The sequence below is a fragment of the Microtus oregoni genome, unplaced genomic scaffold (genome assembly GCF_018167655.1).
Source record: "Microtus oregoni isolate MIOR12 unplaced genomic scaffold, Mior012 000015F_ref0000493, whole genome shotgun sequence".
NCBI lineage: Eukaryota > Metazoa > Chordata > Mammalia > Rodentia > Cricetidae > Microtus > Microtus oregoni.
In genome coordinates, this window is record NW_024543074.1 from 10,361,839 (window position 1) to 10,380,190 (window position 18,352).

At 51.3% G+C, this 18,352-nt stretch overlaps 1 protein-coding gene across 1 annotated transcript in view; it reads right to left on the minus strand.

The window, feature by feature from the left end:
- Positions 1–18,352, minus strand: part of Cuedc1 (CUE domain containing 1) — a 91,750-nt gene that overhangs the window by 20,269 nt on the left and 53,129 nt on the right. The window lies entirely within an intron of this gene.

Consider the following 18,352-nt stretch of genomic DNA (forward strand, 5'->3'; position numbering starts at 1 on the left):
GGGCTGTTAGGAAACGAGGTGCCACCTACCCCACCTAGGGAGACCTGCTCCGCTCTGTTCTCTCTCTAGCTGTCATATCTAGCCTAGTTTGGGTGCTGGGGAAGAGCCTAGGTCTTTGTGCTTACTAAGCATGCTAAAAGGTAAATAAATAAGCCTATGAAAAAACATATAGGTGGCGCACGCCTTTAATCCCAACACTCAGGAGGCAGAGGCAGGCGGATCTCTGTGAGTTCGAGGCCAGCCTGGTCTACAAGAGCTAGTTCCAGGACAGGCTCCAAAGCTACAGAGAAACCCTGTCTCGAAAAACTAAAAAAACAAAACAAAACAAAACAAAACATATATGTATTCTTTCCTATTCATTTCTTTGTTTTGTTTTTATTTTTGTTACTTTGAGTCAGGGTCTCATCTAGCCAATATTGACTTCAAATTTGACATGTGGCTGAGGCTGGTCTTGAACTCTTAATCCCCCTGTCTCTCCTTTCACTATCCTGCCTCAGACTCGCGAGGGATGGGATTACAGGCACATATACCATCATACGCAGCTTCCCGAAACTGTCTCGAGGAACCCTACGTGTCTAGGTTTTATTCATATTCCATCTCAAACCAAGTTCCCTGATGCAGTCAACCTAGCTGGTACCCAAGGTTAGCACGAGGATATGCACAGACAGGCCTGAAAGTCAAGCATGCTTAGGACCTGAAATCTACCACAGAACACCACTCAGCCCTCTCAGCGGAGCACTGAGATGGTCACCAAGGTGATGTCGCTGTTAGTATAGATAAAGGTGGGAGTACAGTGTCTGAAATCCCTTGGTAAGGGGCTGAGGATCAGCTCGCAGGTGGAGTGCTTGCCTGGCATGCACAAAGCCTCTCAGTTCACTCCCTGCCACTGAATAAAACCTGGCCTGGTGGAGAATGTGGAATAATCCCAGCACTTGGGAGGCACTGACCAGAGGATTGGGAGTTTTTGGCCAGCCTGAACTAGAGAACTCGTCTCCCCAAACCAAAGCCTGCAGCCAGTGAGATAGCTTAGTGGATAAGGGGTTGCCACCAAGCCTGGTGACCTGAGTTCAACCCCTGGGACCTCTGTGCTAGAAGGAGACAATTGACTCCCACAAATTGTTCTCTGACCGACCCCCCTCTCTCACATACAAATCTGGCTCTGACTGTCTCCATTTTATCCCAAGATTGAGTCCAACAGCTTGTAGGAAGGTCGCAAGGTCTCACTCTGCAGCCCTGCTGACCTCAAGCTCACAATTCCTCTGCCCCTGTTCCCCAGTACAGTGCTACCGCATGCAGCTCCTCTAAAGGTATTCTCGAGCTCGAGGAGCCAAATGCAAGCCTCTTCTCTATTCTCCAGGATGGGAGCCAGGGCCTTGACTGCGGATGGAGAAACTGTCATGTGAGCAAATCCTTGTCACACTCAGAGAGCAGACACACACTGACTGTTATGAAGGGAAAGACAGGATCAGAGGGGAGTAGGGAAGGTGTGGTAGCGGAGGCCACCCCCTTGGGATGAGAAGGCCATCAGTGCCATTAATGTTACTACTTCAGGTCAGATCTCATACTCTGGAAGTGGCTTCAAGTATCTACCACATTGAGTTCCAAACATCTTGCACCCTCTCTTTCCTCAAGAGAATATAAGCATTCTCAAGGAGCCCTATTCTGGCGTCTGCCTATTTCCAGAGAGGTGGATTAGGCACAATTTAAAAAATTTTTTTAAATTTTATTTATTTTGTGGTGAGGGGTGCACAATGTGCTATAGCATGCATGCGGAGGTCTGAGGATCAACTTGTGAGATTAGTTAGCTTTCTCCTTCCATCCTGTGGGCCCTGGGTGCAAACTCAAGTCATCAATCTTGTCTGTAAGTGCCTTCATCTGGTCATCTGGTGAGCCATCTTGCTAGCTTTTTGTCCATTTGGTTTTTGTTGTTATGGTTGTTGTTGTTTGGCTGGTTGGTTTTTTTTTTTTTTTTTTGAGACAGGGTTTCTCTAGCTTTGGCTGTCCTGGAACTCACTCTGTAGACCAGGCTGGCCTTGAACTCATAGAGATCTGCCTGCCTCTGCCTCCCGAGTGCTGGGTACATGCCACCACCACCCAGCTCCATTTGTTTTTAAAGACAGGGTCATGTAGTCCAGGCTAGCCTTGAACTCACTATGTAGTTAAGGATGGTCTCAAACTCCTGAGCCTCCTGCCATCACCATCCAAGTGCTGGAATTACAACCATGTACCACTATGCCAAGCTAGGAGATGAATTCGGAAGTGGAAAATTACAGGCACACAGGTTCTGAATAGCTAGCGGACACTGAAGTCCCTTTCTGTCCTGAAAGAACTTACTTAATGAGATCATGTGCCCACATCATGTGTAGGCATTGGATCCTCGTACAAGCTACCATGCATGAGCTTGCTTTACCATGTGATTAAACCATAAATTCTACTATGCCGTTACTTTTATCTACTTAACGGCACAGTGTAGGCATCTTCCCACATCAGAACACACATGTTACATGCTTGAGCAGTGGCTGGTCAACTGAGAGAACCATGATTTACCATCCCACTCCTTTACTTCCTGGCTGCCCAGAAGAGCGAGTCATAGCCAGGGAGGCCAAAGCCATGACACAAGGAGAAAGAAGGGTAGCCTCGGGTGTTCAGTCTGGGGCTTTGGTTATGAGGATGAGCCCAAGACAATTGCCACATATGTGTGGCTTCCTGCTGCAACCCCCAAGCCCCCCTCCCTTCCTGCCCTCCCCTCCAATAGGAGGTGTGAGGCAGTTCGGTGGTTCCATTAGGAGTGCTCCACTCTGGAGGCCTCTAACCTCTGGGCCTCCAGGCCCCAGAAGCCAAGACTCCGATGTCATTACACATAGGGTCAGAGGCTCTGGTTAAGGCCCTTGAGAGTATAGCCACCATCGCCCGGCCCCTAGTGTAATTCGGCTGAAAGATTAGAGGCCAGGCTTGTCACTCTGCCAAGGGCAACTCCATGAAGAAAGAAGCCAGGGCCTGGTCCACAAAGAGAAAGAAGAAAAAAGATGAGTTTACATCCATCCTATGAACTCCTTCACACGGGTCCCTTGGGTGCTGGGTCTCTGAGTGTTGAGACACACTGAAAGGCCTTCTGAAATCAACTGTAGGCTCTCTTGTGGGAATGTCTGTCCCTCTGTTGCTAATGAGACAAACTGGCTTTCAGCCTGTGCCAAAATGTGGCAGTCTGCTCCATGAGGCTGAAGTAGGGGTGCATGCCTATACTGGCCTATTGGAGGAGGGAGGCTATGGAGGTTCTCTCCCAGTCCCTGGCTATCAACCCAAGAATCCCTCCAGATCACTGAAGGATATGCGGATTCTCCTAGCACAGGCCGGCTCCTGAAGCCTAGGGAGCAGGAGACGCCCCAGTTCAGGTGACCACCTAAAACTGTCCCCCCAACTGTACCCTCCAAATACAGTTGAAGAGTAGCTCAAGAATATGGAATGAGCAACAGAAACGCCTAGATCTTTCCACCAGAGCAGCTCTGTGGGTTTGGAGAAAGTGGTTCAGAAATAGGAAGCCAGGGAAACAGGATTTGATGGACAGCCAAGACTCAGAGACTACTGGCAGCCAGGCTGTTAGGACTAGCACCACATAGGGTCTAGGTTTTCAGTGGATTGCCCTCTCATCTCCTTGTTAAACTTAAGCTAGCCTGAAGCCAGGGCTGAGGTAGCAGCCTGGGGAAAGACTCACCAGATCAGGCTGCCTTTTGTAGTAAACCCTGCTTAAATGAAAAGCAGTTTAAAACTCACGGGAGAATGGAGGCTCACAGACCACCCCTGGGTCATGAACTTGTGAGGGGCACTTTTGCATGTCACCTTTGTCAAAGCCCCTTTTATCTTTATTACAACTTTCCAGTCCTACCATTTTATAATTCTCCAATTCCTACCATTTTATAATGGTAGGAACGAATTCAGAGAAGTCAAGTAACTTGCCCAAAACCACACAGCTAGTGGGTAGGAAGAAAAACCAGAATTAGCATCCCACCTCCAAAGAACTAAAATGCCAAGTAAGGTTTGCAGGGCTGCGAGCCAAGGAGCCCGAGGAGAAATGCAGCCACGTGTGCCCGGGCTTAGGACATTCCATCAAAGGAAACATGACCCAGACAGCACAGGAGAGGTCTTTCGGCACTGTCCCAGACCTGGCTAGGTGACCTTGGAGAGAGCAGGACGCCTCTGTGAACCCACTGCGAGTGTGGGCATGAAAACAGGAAGGGAAGTCCTGATGAGCTTGTGGTGGAGGAAGTGAATCAAACTCGCCAGGCCCGTTAGACCTCTCCCTGAGCGAATGGGTGTGGGTAACCTCAGGACCTGGAAGCAGAAACTCCATACCTGTCCTCCCCCAGGACCCAGGGAGCCAGGCCCAAGGCAGCCTGCTGCCAACCGCCAATTGAAGTGAGAGAGGCTTCAAGGCCTGAGTCACTTGGAGCCTGGCCCAGGGAGGTAGGCAGACTGCCCCAGTGTGGCTTACCCAGCCTTGTCCAAGGTCAACTCAGACAGCCTCCTGCCTTAAGAAGGCCTGTTCCTGAAGGCTATGGCCTGCTCTGCACTAGGGGTGAGACAGTCTGAGGACCAGAGGGGCTGGGCTCACAGCCGACCCCAGGAAGGTCATGTGACTTGGGAAAGGGATTTCAGGTTTCTGGACCTCAGCTTCCTCGCTGGCAGAAGCAGTGTGTACACTGAGGAATGCCGGGGTGGGACTTCTATGGGTTCCCAGGTTGGAGGAAGTCCCTGCGGGGACAGGCTGGGGTGGTCTGGTCATAGGCCTCGGATACCCCATGCTATACTTGCTTCCTGAGTAAATTCTGCATGCTGGCTTCTGCTCTTGAATTTCCTACAGGCATTCCCTCCACCCCACACCTCTACAACGTACTATGGCCTCCACTAGGTGCCCACCAGCACCTCTCACAGAGCGTCAGTCCAACCCAGCCTGTGTCTATGTGCCACCTCTGCCCAACCAGCTTCCTGGGTGAGGTCAAAGCTTTGGGAACATCTTTAAGAACATATCCTTACACTGTCCATTCGATCTACAGCAATCCCTACCTTCTTTGCCTTTAAACTGTCCCTCAGGACATGGTTGCTTCTCACCCCTTGCCACCTCCCTGCCTCTCCGTAGACTGCCTGTTAAGGTGGTACGGCTTTCCTTATCTCCAAAGTCCCTGGTGGCTAGTCCTCAGGCCATACCCCAGAGTTTCACTATGGCCCAGCAGGCCCCTTGTGCTCCTGCCATCAAATGCATATATATGGAGCTCAGTTGGTGGGGCGTTTGTCTGTCATGCAGAAGGCCCTGGGTTCCATCCATGGCACTGGACAAAGCAGGTGTGGTGGTGCACACCTGCAATCCCAGCACTCAGGAGGGAAAGGGAGGCAGGAGGAACAAAACTTCAAGGTCATCCTCATAGCAAGTTCAAAGCCAGCGCGGGACACAAGAGACCCTGTCTCAGGAAGGAAGAGAAAATGTGCACATGCATGTCCACAGGTACACGCCCACAGGGAGACACATGTAGACACTGGCCCGGACAGCTGCCTTGAGCAAGCCACGTGCTTGTCACTCCACGAGCAAGCCTACCCTCTTCTCCAGGGCCTCGGGCTCTTAGGACCCACTGTGTTGCTATCCCACAAAGCCCCCACAGTGCCTTTTCTCCCTTCCTTCTGGTCCCTGCTGCAGCATTAACAGGGGAGCAGCTCTGCAGACCACTCGGTCCTCCACAGTTCCTTGACCTTTGCCCTGCTTCGCCATCCTCTGTCACAAACGCCATATATGGTCCACTTGTCAGTGAGCGTCTTCTCTACTAGACCAGAGCTCCCAAGGGTAGCTTTGCTGTATCTGGTGTGGAGTCCCTGCTGTCGCAGCGGCAGCAGCCGGCACGGTCAGCCTGTGCTAGCTAAGTGGGCAAGCAGAGAAGCAACCAGTGGAGCAACACGAGAACGAACAGTGGGCGTTTAAATCCCTTTCTCCTACGCTTTCTTATTCCCCGTTGCAAACAACAAGGCCCAGAGGGAGGCTCTATGACCCCATTTCCCAGACGGAGTGACTGAAGCTAAGATGCTTCCGTTCTTGTATCCTAAGCTCTCTCTGCCTTTCTTCAGGGCTCTTTGGCACACAATTCTGATGGCTACACCCAGGCCAGCTCCAGGGGTCAGAGGACAGTCCCACTCCCATGGCTGACTTGATTTGCATTTTTCCCCAAGCAGGCACAGGGTCAGCCTTTCTTGTGGGGGTTAGAACTGGAGACCCCAGGAGAAGGAACGAGGCTGTGAAGCCAGCACTTTCTTCTGCCTCTCTGGGAAGAAAGGGAGGGATCACCCCAAATCAGCTCTGTCCCCACCTACCCCAGACTTCCTCTCTAGTCCTGGCTGAGGAATCTGGAATTTCTGGTCTTCCCTTAAGGGGCTCCTTTTTGCTCAGGAACTGAGTTCAGTAAAGTGACACCACCAGGCCAGGCCACTAGGTGGTGTCCCAGGGCCCAGGCGACAGCAGTCCCGGGAAAGGGCTAACCGCAGCTGCCCTCCCAGAACCTTGTTGTGCCCTGCCCCCACCCTGGGGCTGCCTGCAGGACAGCAGAGCCACCCGATAGCACAGGCATCTTAGAAATGAGGGGGGTAATGTGTGGCAGGCGAGATGCCAGCCACTTTCTATGCTCTGACCTCAGCGGATGGAATTAATCCACTCAGGCGTCTTGTCCTCCAGTGCCCACCCGGACTAGGGACCCTGTGCAGCCAAGTGCTGTGGCAGAAACTCAAGGCAAACCATCAAACCCGAAGGGTGACATCTGTTTTTCTGCCCACCCGGGAGAGGAAGCAGGACTCAGGCTGACTGCATCAGCGAGACTCCAGGATACCAGGGCCAGAGGGGTCAGAATGAGGTCATGTGTAAACGTGGCTAAGTCCCGGGGAAACCTCAAGAGGGTGAGGCGGTGTGAACCGAGAAGCTGCTGGGCCCCCCGGGCAGCTGCATCCTCACCCAATTGTCACCTCGGACACCGTGGGGGTGGGTGCAGGGCAGTCTGCCGAGTTCTAAGGCTTCTGAACTGAAGAGGCCCGAAAAGAGAGAAGCGGGAGGTGGGCGAGCAAGAGGCAGAAGCTACCGGGGGTGTGTGAGCGTGCGCGGCCAAGCACCCTGGGGAGGAGGGGCAGCGCTGACAGAGCCGCCTTGTCCTCCGGCCCCTGCACAGACTTGTTTTCTTCCCAAGCTATTAATGTCGCTGCAGCTTCAAAAGCCGGGTGACCTTTAAATGCCGAGCCTTCTGCTCCAGCCCAAGGCTCGGAAACGGCTTAATGGATGGATACTCGGCCCCAACGGTCACAGCTGCTGGGACGACAACAAAGCCTGCCTCATTCCCAGAGCCCCCAGTACTGCGGGGCAGTCACACCTGTGCCCATTCTTTAACCCTGGCACAGTAACCGCAGCAAGAGGCCAGGTTGGACACGGGAGGAAGAGGGAAACCCGGTGGGGGGGGGGGGTGGGAAGGGAACGACACTTGCCACGCCCTGCTGTGTGACTAGGGTTGGCCCTTCATCTCTCTGTGTTAACTCATTTCTCTTTCGCCTGTTAAACATGAGGATTTTTGAAAGAGGGCTGGAGGGGCTGGGGGTGGGGGAGTGAGAGGGTGTGATGGGTCCAGGAGAGATGGCTCAGCAGTTAAGCCTGCTTGCTGCTCTTGCAGAGGACCAGAGTTGAGTTTCCCAGCACCCACTGGCTGGCTCACAAGCGCTTGGAACTCCAGCTCCAAGGGATCCAAATTCCTGGCCTCTGTGGGCACCTGCACAAGCAAGGTATACATACAGGTACATGCACACACACATATATACATAAATAAAAATAAATTTAAAGAAGGAATAAAAAGAAAGAAAATAAAGGAACTCCGAAACGCGTTGCTACAAAGACCCATGGTTTCCAGGCTAGACAGCTAGCAGGGGTGAGGAGCTGGAGGTCCCTACCCACAGGGCTACACAGGCAGAGCTCCTCTACAGCCACGTATATTTAAGGAGCTCTGGAAGGCTAGGGCATTGGAAAGAGTTTTTGCTGTTGCTTTGTTTTGTTTTTAAACTCTTTAAAACATATGAAGAAGACACGTGGGGGAGAACAAGCAGGGGGAGGGAGAGCTTTTCCTTTCCCTCATTCTTCCCTCTCCGGCGTCGACATTAGTAGCCAAATGGACATGCCAATGAAGCACCAGGGCAAAAGGTTCCAGAGGAGGTTAATGGCCCTCCCCCACGGGAAGATCTGGCCCTAGATCCTCGGTCCTTAGGACACCATCCTTCATCTCGGTCCTGACACTTAGTTGCCATAAAAGGCGCCCTGAGGAGTCCAACTCTGCTTCCAACTGTGATAATTGCAGATGAAGATCCCCAGGCCTTCATACCAATCCAGTTCCGGTGCTCAGCTCACGCGTGCCTCATACCTGGAATCCCAGGAGAATGCTAAATGTTCAAACCCAGCATGTGCTGGGAGAACTCAGTACCAAAACATAAAACAGAAGTGCCCGTGGGGAGTGCTTTTAATCCTGGCACTCAGAGACAGAGGCAGGAGGATCTCTGTGAGTTCAAGACCAGCCTGGTCTAAATGTGAAACCTTGTCCCAGAAAGAAAGAAAGAAAGAAAGAAAGAAAGAAAGAAAGAAATAGGGCCAATGAGATAGCTCAGTGCAGTACAAGTCCAGGCACTTGCCACCACTCCTAATATCCTGAGTCCTGTCCCAGGAATCCACACGTGAGAAGCAGACTGATTTCCACAGGTTGTCCTCTGACCTCCACAGGTGCTTTGGTGAACTACAGCACACAAACAGTAAAAATAAATTAAGTGTAATAAAAAATGTATTTTTAAAGTCAGCCGTCAGAGTTCACACCTGCAATCCCAACGGCTAAGGTTGAATCAGGCAGACGTCTGTGCATTCAAGGACAACCTGGTCTACATAGTAAAGTGACAGGCCAGCCAGGGCTACATAGTGAGACCCTGTGTGAAAATCATGATAATGGCAACATAGCCACAATGACTGGCTCCCGCTGCCTGAGCCTCTTTCCTCACCGGGCACCATGGCAAGGGCCTCATGTGTCTTAATGCCCTTCGTGCTCTCAGCAGCCCTAAGCAGTGTGCGCTCTCCTGCCCTCTCCAACGGTAGGGTGGTAGGGTTACACAGAGTGTGAGCACTTGTTCAAGGTCACACGGCTAAGTGGCCATGCTGAAATCTGAAGCCACACTGTCCGATTTCAGATTCAACACAACATCCGTCAGGCTGGAGAGCAACTCTGTGTTCCCTGGCACAGACCACAGACCGGGCACACAGCAAGTACTCCGGAACTGGGGGTGGCACAGAATCCTAGGAGGCAAGCTAGCCCTGGAGGAGCTGAGGAGAGCAAATGGGGGGTCTTCCAGCTCTGAAATAGTGCTCAGCTCCAGGGAGCAAGGGAAGAGGGGCCTGCAGTAAAGTTTCACCCCGAAGAACAGAAAGCTTGGAAAAAACAGTTTCCTTACAAAGCCCGTGTTCCCCATCCCACCAATGTTGTCAAGTTGCCCGAGTAACAGGCTGTTTAGTACCAAAATCTGGGCGGGCTATGGAATATTTCCACAACAATTTTTCCTTCTATCAACAAGCCCCACCAGCTCTGGCAAGAGTTCAACTTAGGGCTGGGGAGATGAAACCTCATTGGGTAGAGAGGGGCTGCTCCCCACTCCACCCAAGGAACTGGCAGGAACATGTGTGTGTCTGAGATCAAATCAAACAGTCCAAATCCAGACCTGGAGAAGGGGCCACCAGGAGCTCAGGTGCAGGGCCGGGAAGCTAAGCCAGTGTCAGGAGTGAGCTCACACTGGCGTTGGCCCAACAGCTTGGACAGAGGGACCAGCTCCCCTGCCGGTTTTCCCACTGGTGGAATCTGCAAGGTCTTATAGCAGGAGCCGTCTCTACAGTCAGCTCAGCCCCTCACAATTTAGCCTGGAAAACTAAGGCCAAGTCACGTAAGATCAGCTGGGGTGCTCAACTCGAGATGGCAGAAGAAAGTCCAAGGAATGACAACCTCAACCCCTGCCTCCACTGGAAACATTGATGCGCATTGTGCCTCTACCCACAGATTCGTGAATCCCACACCTCTGTGGAGTGTTCCTATGCTTTAGTTTGTACCTATGCCCCATACGGACAGAAAGCCGAGCCTTGCAGTCATGGGACAACAGAGGATTGGACCTACTCTTCCAGGAGGAAGCTAGTGACGGATGTGAGGGTACGTCATCACCAGCCACAGAGACGTATTGAGATACTAGTCAATTATAAGCAAAACCAAGGCATTTTGATAGGTCTCTTTTTGCTGAAGACTTAACGGCACAACGAAAGGCGCCCACAAGTTTAGTCGGAACCACTACAGTGTGTTGTGGGCGGGGTTGGGAAGGTGAATGTGTACACGTGTGTACTGAGAGGGACAGGGAGCTGTAGGGTTTTTTTTTTTTTAATATACTTTCAAAATGTTTGCTCACGTTCATTTATTAGCTTGAAAATAAGCCAGCAGCCCAAAGAACATCAAAAGCCTAGCTGCGCCCGTAATTTTTCAGGTTCACTGTGTGTATGTACATTGTCTACAATGACCAGCAACCATTTGTTTCCACGCTGTGTGTGAACCCAGGAACTCGGGCCTGACAGGCATGTGCTCTGTCAGGGAGCCATAATCCTGGCCCCCTGAGTTGTTTTTTGATAGTTATGATACCAGCATCTATAATTACCCGCTGCAGACTTGCTAAGCACCTGGTAACCATTACTCTACCCATCTTATAGGTAAGGAAACTGAAGTTCAGAGAGGTTGACTGACTTACATTGGATCACACAGTGGCGGGCTAAGAATCTGAATCAGCGGTCTCGTCCCAAAGGCCATATTTTGTTGTCTCTAACCTGCTCTATAAACTGAAGATGAACTTAAATTTCTCATCACCCTGCCTTCCCCTCTTAAATGCTGGGGTTATAGGTGTGTACTACCACTCCCATTTTACACAGGGATGAATGAACTTAGGACTTCCCGCGTGGTAGACAACACTTGACCAACTGAGCAGCCCCTATACTGTCTCTCTAATGAACAGAAAACAATAGCGCCTGATGCAGTGGCTCACGCCTTTAATCCAGCACTCAGGAGGAAAAGGTAGGTGGATCAGTCTCTGAGCTGGAGGCCAGCCTGGTCTACAGAGCGAGTTCGAGGACAGCCGGAGCTACACAGAGAAACCCTGTCTCAAAATACAAAAGAAAAAAACATTCAAGCAGCCTAGAGTTTGTCTGTCCAGCTTTAAGAATGCCAGGCTTTAGACTCCCCACCAGTCTTATTTGCTGGCATTACTTGGGCAGACTTTCTTCTGGAACAGTTTGAGTTCCCCACTCCCATCATGCATTTCCCCCTCTGCCCCAACCCTGGTTAGGGACCCATGCATTCCTAGCAGAGGACAGCAAGGGAAAAATGAAGGCCCTAGTGGGCAATGGGGTGCACGGGTCCCCAACAGTGAGGAAGCAGGACCTTGGCTTGAGGGCCTGACGTGGTTGGAGGCTACTGAGCTGAGCTGGAATAGGAGACCAGAGAACAGAGTCAGTAAGTGTGTAAGTCCAGCGTGGGTGCAGCAGATCTGGGCTCTGCAGCTGTCTGCGTGACTTGCTTCTCGCAGCAATTCTGTAAAGCAAGGAGACCTACACCTCTCAGGTGGGCCTCCGGAGCAGGACTCCTGGTGAACTTGGTAGGCATAGGGCTGACATAAACCCTGCATGCTCCAAAGCCACACAGCTGGGGCAGAGCCAGAGACAGCTTGTGATCTTGGGTCCAGTCCAGCCCTGCAGTAGAACTGTGTGTAGCACAAAGGCCTCAGGCTGGGGGAACCTGCAGCCCTGTGTGTGTGTGTGTGTGTGTGTGTGTGTGTGTGTGTGTGTATGTGTGTGTGTCTGAGCCCGTAGTCCCTCTGCCTAGAACTGGACCCCAGAGAAGTCTGTAAAGTGTGAATAACTGGAAAAGTACCTCAGCCTGGGTGGCCTAGCCTTTCTAAGACAGGAGGTTGGCTCCCAGGGAGCCTGCCCTCTGATAGGGGGTGAGGGTGGGGGCAGGGGTTCAGGCTCTGGGAGGTAGCATACAGGCTTCAGGGCACTTTCAGAAAGTACTGCTTAGGCAGCCCAGGAATGACAGGCCAGGCTGAGGAACTGAGGCTAAGAGAGGGGTGGCTGAACTTCAAAGGAGCAGGCAGCAGCTGCAGCAGAGAGGGACACACACACACACACACACACACACACACACACACACCCCAGCCGGGACACTGTCAGAAATTCCACCCAGAGAGGCCCAGCACAGATGGCTGATGGGATTGTCAGAGCAAGGGCCTGCTTCTTTTCCAGCCGCTGGCTGCTCTGGCTCCTGTGGGCCCCCTCCCCCACCCGGCCAACTTTCCTCCCTCTACAGTTTAGCGATTGCAGGACTCAGATTCCATAGTTAGGGGAACCCAGCATCCCTCCCCACCAGATAGCCTCAATCACCCCCAACACACACATAACGCTGAAGTCCCTCTGGTCACAAAGGGAGTGGCAACCTCATGGGATCACCTTTAGAAGGTACAAGTGGTTGAAGGCTGGAATGTACTAACTGAAGAGATGGGACTCAAGTCCTTAGACTCCTGAGCCAGGGCTCCCCTGGACACACTCCATCTCCCTCCAACATACAGCTCCTGGGCCCGTGTGTGCTAACAAGCTCTTGTTCATTGCTACATTCTCCAGTGCACTTAAGCTGAGTCCCATGCTTATTCCAGGCCAGCAGTCACAGACAGACACCCTCTTCACTTTTTAAACCCTTCTCACCCAACCCAGGTATGCAGTCTGCTTCTCTTCTCACCCAGCTCTGAAGCTGGTTTGAAATTATACCCCTTGGATACCACTAGCTCTAGTACTCCCCAATGCCCTGCAAGGCTTTCCCTTCACAAGACTGATGGCGGGGCCACCTGAGGACCCAGAATCCCCCCGGCATCCCCTCCCCCAGCCGCCATCTGTGCCTGCCATGTTTATAGCATTGGTAGGGTCAGGCTGACCTGACTCGGGGTGGAACTGGCAGAACCAGGCAGTGGCGTGCCCAGCCAAGGCTCCACTTACAGCCTGCAAGCCCAGCGCCTGGCAGGACTGTAGGGTAGGGCCTCAGGCCAGCTGGGCTTTTAGTTCTGTCTCTCAAAGTTAATAGTCAGGGAAGGGGTGGGTAATAGTCAGGGAAGGGGTGGGTTCTCTGGTGGGCCCTCCCAGGAGTTCCTTAACCAAGGGTCTTGACCTCTCCAACTTCCAGAAAACAAAGAGCAAGGGTCCCTATTTGATCAGAGGGCTGAAACCCCCTGGGATGCACGGATGGGGGTGGGGACTGCATCAGAGCCAGGGAAAGATACCCTGTGCTAGGGACAGACCATAGTGACACCTCTGAGCCAGAAGAACCGGGATATTTTCATCACAGACCCAGAACTCCTTTCCCTCCACCGTAGCAGTCAATAGGAGCTCACTGGTCTTTAGCAGCAGTCTGACCTCACCCACACTCAGCAATTACTCATGTTCCAGAACCTGTCCGTGAATGCCTGCTTGGCAGACCTTCCTGACACATCCTGTCATCTGATGCTCGTGCCAATGGATCCAATAGATCATGACCTTGCACTTCAGTCTTGGCATTTTTCACAGGTAGGAACAGTGAGTCAGGTGTGCGCTACAAGTTGTCCAGAACTGGGCCACATCTAACCACAGGGCAGAAAAGAGACAGCGAAGTCTCCTAGCACTCTGGTCTCCTGCATTATGCTTTGAAGCCAGACATGGGGCTGGTGCGATTGTTCAGTCGGTAGAGTACTTACCTAGCATCCATAGAACCTCAAGGCCCCAAGCTTAAGCCTCAGTATTTCATAAAACAGGTATGGTGATGCATACCTGTATTACCGACACTATAGAAGTAGAAGCAGGAGAATTAAAAGTTCAAAACCATCCTAAGTTACATAGCAATTCAAGGCCTGGCCGACATGAAACCTTGTCTCAAAACAGGCTAAATAACGAAATAACTACAGCTTGGCTCAGCCTTTCACCTCCTGAACTGACTACATCTCTGGCTTCAGAGGATGCACAGTGCGGTCCTACAGGCCTGGGAAGCAAATACATTTGTGTTCTAGTAGCATCAGCAGATAGTATGACATGCACGGGCATCAGGTGTCCCTAGAGGTTTGCTAAGAACACATCCTCCACCCTGCTATTAAATCAGAACTGCTGGGAATATGTGTCCAGGGGACCCGCATTTCCAAGCTCCAGGTCATTCTGGTCCACAGTCATGTGGCACCGTCTTAAAGGGAGATGTAGTTTGGAGGCATGAATGCTAATTTTAACTTCATCACTAAGTAGCCAAGTGACCTCAGGTTGGACCTCCTTTTGGAACTTCAGGTTAGTGTGGAAATGGACGAGGAAGACCGTGTGAACCTAAGAGCCCTCTTCCCTCCCTGTGCATCTCCGTGGGCTCTGGGAGCCCAGATGGCTCACATGTGTAGGAAGTGAGTGTGGAGGACTATTAGGTCAACATACATTGAGGGCTCATTACAAAGAGTTCCTGTCTGGTTGATTTAGGAAAATCTGCAGAAACGGCTTATCTCTGGCTCCAAGCCCTAAACAAATGGCTTTTGGATTATCTACACCCTCTCCCTCCTCCCCTGAACATCTATTTTCTTCATTCCAGCTCCAGCCCAGAGCCAACCAGGATTCTGTAAACACTGGGTCCGCACACCTGGGCTAAGTCAACAGTCATCAAACAAAAGCACTGCCAAATCGCTCCACAAGCCCAGACTTGTACAGGCTCTATCTCTCGTGGGAAGCAGCAGTCTGGGGTGTGTGGACAAGAGGTTCTCCCTAGCTCAGGACAAAACCAGGGTGCTGAGAATACAAATAGGTTTCAAGGTTATCCAGTTATCACAGAGACCGGTTGAGGAGCGGCCAGCAGCTCTTAGAACCTTCCAGAAGGAGCAAGCCATTTCTCAGTCCTTGAAACCTTTCATAATTAGCATCAAAAATAGGAGGTAGGAAGCTGGGTGTGGTGGCCCATGCCTTTAATCCCAGAACTCAGAAGAAGACAGAACTCCATGAGTTCAAGGTCAGCCTCACTTAATCGGAGCGTTCTAGGCCAGCCAGGGCTACAGAGTAAGCCCCTGTCTCAAACAAACAAACCAAAACAGCAACAAAACACCCACAGTGTAGAGGCTGGGAAGATGGCTCAGCTGGCAAAGTGGTGGCTCTGCAAGAATGAGGCGTGGACTTTGAGTCTCAGAGTCTAATTTTTGCAGCCAGGTGTAATGGCTCACACCTTTAATCCCAGCACCTGGGAGGTAGAGCCTGGCTACAGAGAGAGAGAGAGAGAGAGTTCCAGAACAGCCCAGGGATACACAGAGAAACCCTGTCTCAAAAAAAAAAAAAAAAAAAAAAAGTCCAGTGTTGGGCATGTGATTGTAATCCTCGTACTGGGCTAGCATAGACCCTTGGGCTGGCTGACAGGCTAGGCTAGCATGGTTAGTGAGGTCCAGTTCAGTGGAAGACCTTGTCTCAAAACAAAACGAAAAACAGATGGACACCTGACTTTCGCCTGGCTTCCATGAACTATGCACACACACACACAGAGACAGAGCTAACACTATATATCCAGTTGGTGATCAAACACTGCTTAGATGTCCACTCCTCATGAATCCTTAACCGAGCAGCTGTGGGGATTACCAGAGCGGTGTGGTGAACAGAGGAAGGCCCTGAGTGTGTGAAGTTGTCAGTGGATGTGAGTTGTTGACGTGAGTCAGCCAAGTCAAAGGCTAAAGCCTCAAACTCAAGGGAAACCGGCAAAGCCTCCCTGTCCCCTGAGGCTCAGAGGGATAAAGCTGTCCTCTGGTCCAAGTGGGGATGTTGATGAGAGTGTGTGCAAAAAAACAGAGCGAGTTCCAGGACAGGCTCCACAGCCACAGAGAAACCCTGTCTCGAAAAAAAAAAATGTCTACCATAGCTTTCTTCTCCACGCTGCCTACTTAGGGCCTGACGACTGCACCTACCAAGCTAAGCTAAGCCTGCCTCCTCTATTCAGTTAGAAGCAATGACTCTGCTTCCCTCTTCATCTGGATGTAATAAACACGCAGAGCTTCCAGGGTGCTGGGGCTTCTCCATCAGAAGCACACACAGTTGACTACGAGGCAGACTTCAGACTTCCACTACTTTCACCTGTGGTAAACCTGCACAAACAAAATGACTAAAGGGGGGAGGGGCTGCAAAGAAGGCACAGATGTTAAAGGCATAGGCTGCTCTTACAGAGGACCTGAGTTCAGTTCTCAGCACCCGCATCAGGTGGATCACAACAGCTGTAACTGCAACTGCAGGGAACTCAACACCTCTGGCTTCATGCACCTGAAATCCTGTGCACAATACCCATACGCAGACACACACATATGCCTGTGCACAATACCCATACACAGACATACATACACATACGCCTGTGCACAATACCCATACACAGACACACATATACATACGCCTGTGCACAATACCCATACACAGACACACATATACATACGCCTGTGCACAATACCCATACAGACATACATACACATACGCCTGTGCACAATACCCATACACAGACACACATACACAGATGCCTGTGCACATGCCCATACAAGACACACACATACGCCTGTGCACAATACCCATACACAGACATACATACACATACGCCTGTGCACAATACCCATACACAGACACACACATACGCCTGTGCACAATACCCATACACAGAGACACACACACGCAATTAAAACAGCTAAAGGGAAGCACAAATGTGAAGAAAATGAAATGGGAACCAACTAAACTTCCACAGTGAGAAACACCTGTGGATTATACCAAGATCTGCTGAGCCTTGTCATTTAAGAAAGCCAAAGTAAATCGGGCATGGTGGTGCACGCCTTTAATCCTAGTACTCAGGAGGCAAAGGCAGGAAGGAGGATCTCTGTGAGTTCGAGGCCAGCCTGGTCTACAGTGAGAGTTCAGGATAGCTAGGACTGTTACACAGAGAAACCCTGTCTCAGAAAACAACAAAAAAAGAAAAAGAAAGAAAAGAAAAGAAGAGAGAGAGAGAGAGAGAGAGAGAGAAAGAAAGAAAGAAATCCAGAGTGAATCATTTGCACTTGGGGAAACTGAGGCACATGGTAATTCAACAGTTTGCCTAAGGTCTCACAGCCAGGAAGCAACCAATCAGGATTCTGCCACAAATCTTACACTCCTATTTAAAATAATTGAAACTCTGTACCTCTGCCTGGGGTGAAGGGGAGGTGGGGGACACTGGCCCAGGAGGGCTGAACACATGCAGTAACCTGGCAACCGTGTCTCCTCCAGTCCTCGTGGAGCAGGCATAGTTGCACTGAGAGGGGAGGGAGCAGAGGCCGGATGAGAAGAGGCATTCCAGCTCACAAGCTGGCCATTTCTGCCACTGAGGTCCCAGGCTCTCGCACTCTCTGAAGCAGGGCCTCCCTGCCCTGGCCTGGGCCCTCTACCTATTACTATTGTAGTCACATTTCCACCCCTGGCAAGGCAAGTCATGCGAGGCAAGAGGAAGTGGCCACACTTGAAAATCATTAACACAGGCAGGGCTAAGCTGAGGGCCTTTGTTCTTGAGCAAGGACTGTATAGCATTTTGCTTTCAGAAAGGAGGAGCTGGGAGGGTGTGGCAGGCTCAGAGTTGCATAACCAAAACACAGGTCCCCTGTGAAAGTTGGCACAGACAAGCCACCTTTAAAATACAGACAAGCCTGGCACGGTGGCATCCATTGCTAATCCCAGCGGGAAGAGGCCATGTGGATCATGAGTCTAACTAAGGCCAGCCTGGGCTATATTGTGAAATCCCATTTCGAAAAGGCCAAGGGTAAGGAGTGTAGCTGTGTGTAGAAAGCTTGCCTGGCACACACACTGTACACTGGCTCTGGTCCCCAGGACTGACAAAGTAAACAAAAAACAAACAAGAAAGCGCAAGCAAGCCATGGGGCCTAGTATGTACAAAGTAGATGCAGGGACAGAGCTAGTGTGTACAAATCAGGCCAACTCTAAAACTTTTTAAACCAGAGAGGCTTCAGTAAAGGGTAGCATCAGGGCTTCCACGACAGGGAGGTCAAGCCCACATTAGAAGGCAGGGTCTTGAGCCAGCAGTGTGAAGGAGTGGGCATCTGAGAGTTGTAGGAGAGCCTCCGCACACCGGGTCTGTGTCCAGGCATCCCTAAAGAGGGCATTTCTCTCCCAAACCGTGCAGGTGTCGCACTCTGTCCCCTTCCTGTTCTCAGATGAGAGGAAAACACCCAGCAGAGTCCTCCTCAC